This window comes from Parus major, chromosome 2 (assembly GCF_001522545.3).
Source record: "Parus major isolate Abel chromosome 2, Parus_major1.1, whole genome shotgun sequence".
Taxonomy (NCBI): Eukaryota; Metazoa; Chordata; class Aves; order Passeriformes; family Paridae; genus Parus; species Parus major.
The window spans coordinates 124,646,505-124,657,937 of NC_031769.1; the positions used below are offsets into that span (position 1 = coordinate 124,646,505).

Consider the following 11,433-nt stretch of genomic DNA (forward strand, 5'->3'; position numbering starts at 1 on the left):
CCTTGGGACTTGCATACTTTTGTCACTTTATGTCACAACATTAAATTTATCTGAATAAGGGGTGTTACGTGTTCATGCCTGCCTAAAACAAATGGGAAAAGGCATGGAAGGAAGCAAATTCTAAAGCATTAGACATTATTATAGGTAATGAGTTCACTCTATTAAACTAGGAAATATAATCTATTACATTAGAAAAGATAAACACAGCTGCCGTATTTTTTTTTTTTTTAAAGATTCTTCCACTTCACATTAATCAGTAATAAAACTGAGCCACGTTGCTTAAAGGTAGATAAAAATGTTTATTCCCCCTCAGAGTTTTCCAGAAGAATTTCCTCCAATGTTTTTGGCAGAGGAGATACATAAATTCACAGTGGCATGTAACATGCTCTGGCATGGTGGATTCCATGCTGTTGCAATTCCTTGTGAATGGCATGAGGAAATTTCAATACACTGGCTCTATTGTTAAGGCAGAAGATACCTTTAGTTGCTGAAAACACAGCCTTACAGTTTTACCCTCTCACTGAAGCAGCGTGTACAGCTGTTTTCTGGGCAGGGTGCTGTGTGGTGCTATTCAGTGTGTGCTACAGTCTGTTAAAGGTCTACAGTGTTAGCAATTCCTGACTTACAATGTCTCCTTCTATCCTTCCATAGCAGGGAGCAAAGGGAAACACAGAAAGACAGGTCCCCTCTACTGGCTTTTAACTCAAACAAACTGAAAGGGGTTACATAATCATATAGTCACCTTTATTTCCATCTCACAGAAAGGAAAGACATCTGTTTCCTACGGACTCTTTATCCCCAGATAAAAAAAAACTTAAAAAAAAACCCAACAAAAACCAATAAACAAAACCCCTACAAAACCCAAAAACAACACAAAACAAAATAAACAAACCCCCTACCTTTGTTGCTGAGTACATAACAGAGTGAAAGACAGAACAAAAGCATAAGGAATGGGGCATTGCTCAAGGTTAGATTTTGTTGTCCTTCATGTAAAGTCTGAAAGAATAAACTCAGAATTTGTCTGTGGGATAAAAAAATGCTAAGTAAAAATTCTAAACTAACTACTACCCATGCCCTCTTCTTTATGGCTTGATGTGACATTACATTGAAAAGAAATACTGATTTGAATTCATATAAAGGATACACAAAAATATTTTTTATTTAATCGTCTATCAGCTTTTGCTTCATTCTATATTTCATAATTTATTTTCCTCTTAAGAATATTATTTTCTTCATAAGGAAGGCAATTCATTCTGTACCTGGACAAATAAAATTGCATGTGTATGTATGTACTCGAGATTTTATATTGCTAAATGAGCCATTGCACACTTTTCAAACAACTCAATTAACATATTTTCTTTATTAAATTTACTTTTCTAAAAATAATTTTGCTTTATAAATCTGCCACCTGTACACAACTTGTTTATGGTGAGGGATTTCAACTTAAGCAAAAGGTGACTCTAATATTTCATCCCTCAGTTTCATCTCTGTCCTTGATAATTTTGGATGAAAGAGCTAATAAAATCTCTCTACTCTTCATTACAGACTCAAATACCACCTTTATTTCTGCTTAATCACATTGCTTATTCTTTTAAAACAGAATATTTACATTATATGATGCCTGTTAAACTGTGAAATCATTTTTCTATTGCAAACTTCTGTAAGTTGTCATCTGTATGAATTTCTAGAAGAGTAAGAAGCATTGTATGATGAATGTTCTTTCATGACTGCCGAAAGAGAGAACTCGATGCATAGATGGGTGGAGCTGTAAATGTCACCCAGCTCTGCTAACCTGGCATTGTTAAGACTCTTAGCACTGTTGTCTAAATATGTCCTCCAGCTAATCTCCCCAAGTCATGTTCCATGTCTCAAAACAGATCAAGGGCTTTAGGTTAACCTAAGAAAACACCCAACCTTTTCTTCTAGGCACAGCATTTCCCACCCAACAGTGCCTACATTTTCTGAGGTCTGGAATAGGTATAATTACCTCAATTTGATGTATTTCATTGGTTCTGCAGGCACATGCTCCATTTTTTTAGGTGCACTACAGGCCTCCATCACACTGTGTGTTGCAAGACATGGCACAAATGAAGGTTGGTGCTGTCAAGGAAAGAATATTTTATTTATCTTTCAGAACAGCTAATGCACTCTCTTAAGGAAACTTACAGGTGTTCTGTTCATGATGTTTTACTCCTAGGAAGGATTCTCCTGCAACTTGAATTTTAAAATTAAAAAGAACCATTTAGGTTTAATTAATTGATAAAATAAGTTCTCAGTGGGAGCATTTGAAGTTTCCATTGACTTCTAAATTTGAATGACCAGTAACCATGAAATTTAAGTTTTACACGTGCATATTCTGTGAAGGTGTACATTTTGGCTAAAAAAAAGAAAACTAATATCTGCATCATGTTTCTTATTTGCTACATGACCTCTATGACTCTCACAGACACAGTAGTTTCTCTACATTATATCCAAAGGAAATAAAAATAGATGTAGTTTCTCACAGGCATGAATCAGTGCAGAGCCTCCTCCGAAGTCTAGGCAGGATGACATGCAAGATCCACAGTGTATGTCACCTCCGTCTGCAGAGACACAGAAATAACAGCTTTGGTAGCAAGCCAAGACAGCTACTCACTAAGCAAAACCTGACAATTCTATTGTTTCCTTATTTTCTCACTTTTCTTCAACCCCCGTCTTTCACGGTGTCTTGTGATTCCCAAGCCTATTAACTACTGAGATTGGATATTACTGCATTTTTACTGCATTTGTACAATAAATTGTTCTGTAAAAGAAAGTGTTTGACGTGTTTTAGTCTATTTTAACGAAGAAAAACTTGAACAAGATGTGCAATAACTGAAGCACCAGAAAGTACACATGCTTCCTTCAGAAAGCACAGCTGTTTTACCATGCATGCAACTCCTGCGGTATGGGGTACCACAAAACTTGGGGAAAAATTTTCTTGAGGTGACATCCAAGTCCTTGAGATTTCAAATCAGAAATATGTTGCTTGCACGGGTGTTTCCTTCATGGCAGACCCCCATTAGGAGGTGTCCCTGCCATGTATTATTCTGGAGGGTTTGGCTTCAGTATGGTCTATCTCTTGTGAGCTGATGCATGAATATTCATGACTCTTAAAGGAGGCAATCCACACCGCCAGTCTTCCAAAATACATTTCTCAGACTGGTTCTCAGGAGTAATGGGGTGGTAGAGATTTAGTTATAACATGGCACTCAGCCTCTACCAAGCTGGGAGAACTTTCCAGCTTCCTGCTATCACCTGTGTCCAGCTGATCCATGTACTAGGAGTGCCTATTCTGTGTTTGGATATAACACACTGTTCTGGGTGACATCCACTGCCAGCCATGCCCTTCCCACCCCAGCACTCCCAGATCAAGGCAATGAGGGTACAAGCTCACTGTGGGGGAAGTATGTTCACCTCCAAATGACAGATAAAGAAATGTCTGGACATTGCACTGAATAGTGGGAGGTTTCTTTTCTTTTATTGTTTCTTTTTTAACCTGGAAAAGACATGAAATCAGCTGTGCAGTTCAGGCACTCATGGAGCATTACAGACTGTTCAAACATTGAAAAATTCTACACAGATATGAGTCATTTACTAGGACCATTGTTTAGATGGCAGAAATACGTTTCCCCTTGTCTAGAACTTAAACAGTGGTTTAAGCAATCACAGATTTTCAATGGGAGTTGAGCTTACTTAGTTTTAATTTTGAATCTTTCAATTCCTTCTTTGTAAAGCAAGATGTCTTTTGCCATATGTTGAAGTTTTTCCTCCATGCCGTTGCTTCCCTTGACGTTCATCTGCTCAGCACATCCTGAAAACTCTCCAGAGAGGGACCAGCTTGCTTTTGAGTGGTTGGAACTCCTTAGTCCTGACCCTCTCACAATAAATCCTTTTCCTAGGTTGGGTAAAGTTCTGCTTCATTGCCATTGTCTTTTGCAGATGGGTTCATAATGGTACGCTGGAACAAATTTCAGGATACCTAAGGAAACAAAACTATCAGTTTTATTGCCTAAATTGTTTTGCACAGGCATCTGAGCCATCCATGCAGAAGGGATTTAAAAAAAAAAATGCAAGAAAGGGATAGGGCAGAGAGCTAGGGGAAGGGAGTACTATTGTGGCTACTCTATAAGATGTTCGTGCTTGGAAGTGTGAGACTCAGTTTTTCCACTCTTTTGATTCTGGGAGTCACAATTGTGCTTCTGTGTCATATCTCTGCTTATTATTGTCCTTTCTAGCCTTGGCACTGCAGATATCTGTTGCCTAGCTGATGTCTTATTTTGTAATACCTCAGCAAAAGTAGGCAGTTGTAGAACTGACTCTGACAATAGTCTGTTAAATGTCTGGCAGCCCATAAGGGATTGTTCTGCTTTGAAAGGCATAATTAATCCTACTCCAACTGTGTGGGAGGTGTTTCACCTTCATGAATGTATTATGACATATTTTCACATCCAAACTCACAAATTTCTGCCTATTGGTGATGTTTCTATCAAATATTTCCCATCAGATCACATGCAAAATATGTAATTCACTTTTATTGGTATTACAGCAACCTTTTTATTTCCCCTTCTTTGGCCACAGTTTATAATCTTCTCACTTTTGCCCATCATGACAATCTTCCAATGAAGCTCTGAAACAGGACTAAATAAAATAAATAAGTTATTCAATACAGAATAAATGTCACAGTATTTATAAGAGTATTAGTCTGTACCAGCCTCTGTTTACAGAGCTTTGCTCTGCTTCATATCTTCATTTTCATATATTTGCCTTGCTTAGGCTTTTAGGGTCCCAAACCTGATCTGAAAGAAGAATATATTGTCAAATCAGTGTGGTCTCATCCTTACAGTTAATTATACATACAGATATTTATGGATTTTGTACTCCTGAAATAATGTAGAAAGCATGTGGCAGTGGTGAAAACATAGAAGTCTAAATACAGAAAAAAGATAAGGATTAAAAACTCATGCAGTGCAATCAAGGTAATGAATTAGGTTCATTCTTCTATATGAAGAAAGGTTTTCAAGACTGACAAGCTATGGGGAAGTAACAACCAAGTATTAATCTATAAGTTCTTTGCCTTTTAAAATAATTCAGTGAATATGTTCTAATGAAAACAGAGAACCAAAAATCACACTTTTCAAAGACCTTGACTTAGTATTCAGGTTGCAAGTAAATCAGAAAGACATAAAATGTTTTGCAGTATGTGACAAGGATTTTCCTGAATCTTTTGCAGATGTTGATCACTGTTGCCAGTTTTAAGTCTATAAAGTCTAACAGAAAAATATCATGCCTTTTTTTTGTGGTAACAAGAGCTTTAATTCATCCCACTTCCCAAAGCACTGCTAGAAGAAGGAGTACAGGAGAGCACCAAGGCTTGTAAGATACCTCAACAAGGTAAGTGAATATCACAGAAGAAAACATCAGTCAGTGTACTGTGTCAGAGTGAATGTGATGACTTGACTTTGGGTCCTGTGCTCATGCTTTTTTCTGTGCCTGCCTCTTCCATTTATCTCATCCCACAACTCTTCTCAAACCTAGTGTCATCACAATTGAGATCTGAGCACTGCCTCTTCCCTGTCAAAGCTAACTTCAGTCTGTTATCCTAAAGGAAACTGGTTCATTGAACTCTACTGCTGCATGCTACAGCCCCAATCTACCCTACAACCTGCTTTATACTAATCCAATATAATCCTGAAAAAACCACTCCCTCTCACAAATTCCTGTTCTCTTGCTCATGTGATTGCTAATCCAAAATCCAAGAATATTTCTGGTGTCATTTAAACCTCTGTACTGTTTGAAGTGGTTTCTGTTCTGGCCTGCCAATGAAGTATGTCCTGGACTAGAAAGGAATTAACTCCTTGGCAAATGGTGGTCATATGGTAGTACTGGAGTAAAGTCATACTGAGGAGGGGAGACTGCCTATGGAGTTTCTGGAGGAGTATGAATTTGCTTTAGGCTGCTTGTTTCTGTAGAAAACTGTGTATTGCTCTTTTGACACATGAAACAAAAGTACAAATACATCTATATTTAGAACTTAGTGAGGTGGTTGGGTATCATTGGTGAGTATTTCTCTCACCACTGTGCTTTGAGCAGTTCCTGAACTCCTCTGCAAAAGCAGAAAGTTGTCTCTCATAGTCCACTGAGACTACTCTGTCTAGAATCTCTACAGGTAGATCTGCAGCAAGATCTCAACTCCATCCATAGCAGCATGACAGCTAGAGTGACAAACATGTTTTATGGCATCAGGTCTTCCCTCACTCTCAAGGACACATTTCTCCCTTCTACTCCCAAAAAGCTTCCACCACCTCTTCCCCTCTTTGAAGGGGCTCCGATATTAATCACTTGTTTCTACCTAATTTCTCATTCAAAATATTAATTGGTAATATTTTTACCTCATTGATGCTTACCTTAGACTGACTTCTTAGCTCCAGACTTGTCTTCTCATGTGTCTAGTAAAAATAAATAAATTTTTCTGCCATCTTCTCATTCTTTTGAAGGGAATTCAGAAGGCACTAGAAAAATGTGGAATTTCATGGCATTTGTTTTCTGTTAATTAAAGTCTCTGGATTTTCTTGTGTGACCAGGGTTTGTTGAGTTCATCATGTGATCCTATGGCAAAGTCCCAGCATTGCTCAGATACCTCTAAGAGAATGAGGAAGCTGAGGAGGGCAGGAAGGAGGCAAGGGTGTTTATTAGATAAAATCAGTGTATACCTGAACAGCTATATCGCACAGCACAGCAGTTACTCATTTCTAAATACTCATGTTCAAACCAAACAGATTTGTGTGATATACAGCTGTTCTTTCATTTTACTGAATATATATTTAAGTTTAAATATTAAAATATAATCATAATTTTCTTGTCTGTTTTATAATTTAATATAACTGATGATGCCCAGAATTTCAGGGTTTCCTTTGAGACATATACAAGTTATAGGCTTTCGCTGGCTTGATGACCTGTGTTTAAAATGCTGCATTTAAGGTTTCTCTCTGTTATGCCTATCTCTATTAGTATTAAATTAATAATAGATGATGATGATAATGATAATAAATTGACATTTAAATATTTTCCTCCATTATTAGCATGCTTCTTCCTTTGCTGAAAATTGTAATTGATCCAATGATTTCAACAGAGACTGACCTTTTTTCTGGTAGTATATTCTTTAGAAATGGTTAATTCTTTTCACACAAAAAAATAAGGCAGAAGCAGACCTGGCTGAGAGAGAAGTACAGGAAAGACTTTTAATACTGCCTTGTGTTGTTGATGTTGAAGAGCACATAGATAGTAGATGTTTGCATTTACAACCACATATTTCTTAGCAGGCTCAGATCTCACACTTTGACCGCCTGACTTATCACTCCATCACCAACTCCTTCCTGCTGAGCTACTGTGCTGAACCTTGACCTGCAGAGATTAGTTCACCCTAGAGAAAGGGGAAAGAGTGGTTTGGTCTCCTGGTCCTTTTGATCTAATCTTTTCTCCTCAGACTTTCAGGTTTATTACCAGAAGATATAGTCTGCTACTATTTTGGTGACTTTTCTGTATTTTATATTTGTTCTTTCCTCCAACAGAAGAGGATATAAGCGATACCTTCTGGAATGTGAAACACTATTATTGGATTATAACTGATGGTATGCAACTAGAAGATAATCAGCTGTTGTGCAAGCTATATAACTTGTTAAGCTGATGGAAAAACTACAAGGGCAGTACTGTAGATTCTGAGCATACTTAGTCAAAAAATGCCAGAATGGCTGAGGACTTTAAATTGCTTTAAAAGAACGGTGCAGATAATAAAGAGTCTTTTATTTCTCTGTCTTATGCCTAATATTGCTATCCATTCAGACACCAGTTATTCCCTTCTGGCTACAATGGCACATGCTTTGATGTTCAGAGGTACCAAATTATAGGATTGTAGTTTCCACCAGCACTGGCAAATACTTTGATGTAACACTTTTGCCCAAACCTGCACAAAACCATTATAGAGAACCACAAAAGTAAATTAATTAAAAATTCCAACATTCTTTAATGTTGTTAATGTCTTTAATGTGATTAAAGTCTTTAAAGTTGTCTGAGACTCTTTGGATTCCAATTGTATATAATACAGAAAAAATTAGACTTTGCAGTTCTGAATGACTTTTAAATAAGCATTGTGGGATTTAAAGAGAAATTACACTGAACCCTGACCAGTAGAGCAAAAGTGTATGCAATTTTCTTACTTTCCTGGAACACCACATTGAAGTTTTCCTAGATTTTATTCACCAAAAGGATAGCATTTTGGGGTTTTTGTGTTACTTTTTTTTTTTTTTTTAATTAACTTTAATTTGTATTGGGGTTACAAGTACCCAAAAAAATATAGTTTCAATAGGAATACAGAAGGCAATAGGTTATATGGTCACATGGGAGGTCAGTAACAGAACCCAAGGCAAGGCCTATAGGATCCAACTGCACCCACACTGTACAAACCAACACTGTATTGGAACTCTCACCTCCCGTCTGTGCAGTTTCCTAAACAGTGAAAGCACAAGGTGCTCCCAAGCTAATCTGTATTGCAATGCCTATTTATCTCTTCTGGATATCCTCAAACTGATGTATGTTCCTCCTAAACCTAACAGAACATTATTCAGTGCTGTCCTAGCCCAATACCTGCACACGAAGTTCATTGCATGCCCTTCTGTTCAACCCTTCTCACCTCATTACTCACCTAGTGCCATTGGCTGGAGCTCTCTACAGGTCTGAAAGTTACAAAGCATCAAACACATCCCTTTGGCTACTTGCCCTTTTAATCATGTGAATTGATTATCTCAGTCTGACCTTGGTAAGACCCCTGCAGCTGTGAGCCACTGCAGCAGATAATAGAGATGACTAACTACCAGTTTCTCAGGTGACTTCTCATATGTCATAAACTGACAACACAGTTTATCACATCTATTAATCCACATCGCATTTTTTCCAACAGTTTAATTATGAAACAACAAAACATGTTTTTAGGAGGTGTTTGGGCCTTTAAGTATTTGCCAATTAATTACAATCTGCATGTGCCATATTGTGGTCTGAATTCAAACATCTGCTCTGTGTTCTAGATGTTCTGGAAATTGTTTATTTTTAGATTGTAAGTGAAAGCAATGCCATGTTAAGAGTCACATGCTTCACAAGGCTCTTAGACTTTCAGCTTTCTGTCAGGACAAATATATACACGTCTTCAGGATCAATGTGTGGGAGATGAAGATTTTGTTGAACACATACTTCCCTTTAATAAGGCTCTGATCCAGCTGACTTGACAAAGCTAATTGTTAAGTTTCCTCTCCATAAATAAAACATTTTGCATTTTACTTTAGCTATAGTATTGTCCAATGACTAGATGTGAATAACTGTTATAATAAGCCATTATTTCTGCAGAGACTATTGGAAATTTATCTTGTGCAGAACACCAGAACAGAGGGCTGCATGTGCTTTGTTTTACTGAAGCTTTTAAGTTGCTCAATGAACTGTGATCTTTAAAGAAGCCTGACTTTGATAGCTTTATGTCCTATCAGATTCTCATCAAAACCAGTGCTAGGCAAGGATCCCATTACTGTTCAAAAGCTTTGTTAATGAATTATAAGCAATACGAGACAACATGGCTGTGTCCTGCCATTTTTTCCTACTCTTCAAAGCTCAGTCTTAATTCCTTCTGCCAAAGCCCATCTGCAACTCCAAAGCCTTTGGTTAGGGAAGGAAATTCTAAAAGGCTACCACAGTCTTACAATCCCTCGGGTTCACCCACAATCTTTGAGACTCAGCCTCTGGCCAGTAGTGAATCTGCTTTGTACTTGCATTTGCAAAATTGATGTTGTAGGTCTTTTTGCAAGCTGAGAAGTTCCTAATTGCAACTGGACTTTCAGTGTGCTGATTTTGCTAGAAGGCAGCAGGATGAGATGGATTCTAGATTTGCCTTGCTGAGTGACTAGACTTCAATGGCCTTTGATTTATCAATGGCCTTTATTATCTATAAAGGGCTATAAAAGTTTGAAAATAGCACCATGAATTACCAGGAATGGGTGTGTATGTGTGTGTGAAGGGGAGGGTGAAGGGAATAAAATGCTTTAGAACATATTTAAACTGCAGGGTTAAGAACAAAACTGGTGTGTCTGAGAATAAGAAAGAGACCGTTTTAAAAAAACAATAATCCAAACAACAACAACAACAATCCCACAAAAAATAAGGTTCCTTTTGGTCCTATGTGAGTCTTTCAAGCACAGAAGGAAACTTATAAAGATCATAACAATAATCTCACAGAGTTCACTGATAAGCATCTATGACTTTGTGAAACAGGCTGCTTTCCACTGATAAAAATCTGCTATTTTGATTTATCATAATGTAAAGGACTCCACCCAGTTCAAATACAGTAATTATCAAAAGTTCTAAGATGTAGTTCCATAGTGTCTAGCAGGTGATGGTACAGGGTCCAGGCATGGCTTTTCCCTCTTTACTTCTGCCAATGGAAGGAAGAAAGCAGATGCTGGGACAAGTATTTTCTAGTGTTCAGCATTAGCACATCCAACCAGCACATTTCATTTGTCATTTCAGAAGACAACTTTGCACTTTTGTCTGTTTGCATTTTGCACTGTTTGTTGATCTTTATTTTCAGAGGCCTTCCAACAGATCCTCTCCAATAAATCTTTTCTCAAAGTGCTTCAAAAAAGTGCTGAAAGAGCAGTCTACTAAGTCCAGAAAGTCCTTTCTAGAATAATCTAATATAGAATCTTTCTAAGTGTTATCATTGTCCAATTCAGTCACAAATTTCACTATCCTGTAGAGCTGCAGTAGGCTGAGTTATCAGTTAATGTACCCATTCCTTGCTCTAAGACTCTCTTCAGCAAGCTGAAATTATTTTTGATGTATTTATTAAACAAAATTTTCTCAGTCGCAAAAACTCCAGCCTCACTGAGGAAGAAACACCTTAGTGTTAGCCAGGGGAGGGACAAAGATTTGAGAGTATGTGATAAAGAATGAAAATTTAGTGAGAATAAGGGTATAGGTTAAAACACAAACCCAAAGACAGATGTCAAACTCATTAGAACAAAAAAAAAAAAACTAGTTTGACTACATTACTGCAAGTGCAGGTCACCTTCTAATCTTTCTATCACTTGGCTAAGCTGTGTGGCTTTCTCTCTAATGGAATATTAATCTTGTTAAGTTGTAATTGGCAAAACCAGTTGTCACTTAAATGGCAGAAACCAGAGATAATTCTCAAAAAGGTTTGCATGTGGTCTTCTAATTACAGTTACAGTTCTAAGTGGACGTGCACAGCTCTCCTTTATGGTGGCTGTAACTATTATTCAACAAGGTTTTGAAAAAACATTAACAGGCAACAAACACATGCACACCATCAACCATATTCACACTCGTAGGTACAGCCTGAAGGTCACTTAGAAC

At 37.4% G+C, this 11,433-nt stretch overlaps 1 long non-coding RNA gene across 1 annotated transcript; it reads right to left on the minus strand.

The window, feature by feature from the left end:
* Positions 1-369: 369 nt before the first annotated feature.
* On the minus strand, positions 370-7,877 carry LOC107199625. Its single transcript, XR_004496157.1, has 5 exons — positions 7,159-7,877; positions 6,426-6,677; positions 3,715-4,817; positions 2,505-2,582; positions 370-2,100 (listed from the first exon to the last, which is right to left on the minus strand). It is a non-coding gene; the product is annotated as an uncharacterized LOC107199625 (long non-coding RNA).
* Positions 7,878-11,433: the final 3,556 nt, after the last annotated feature.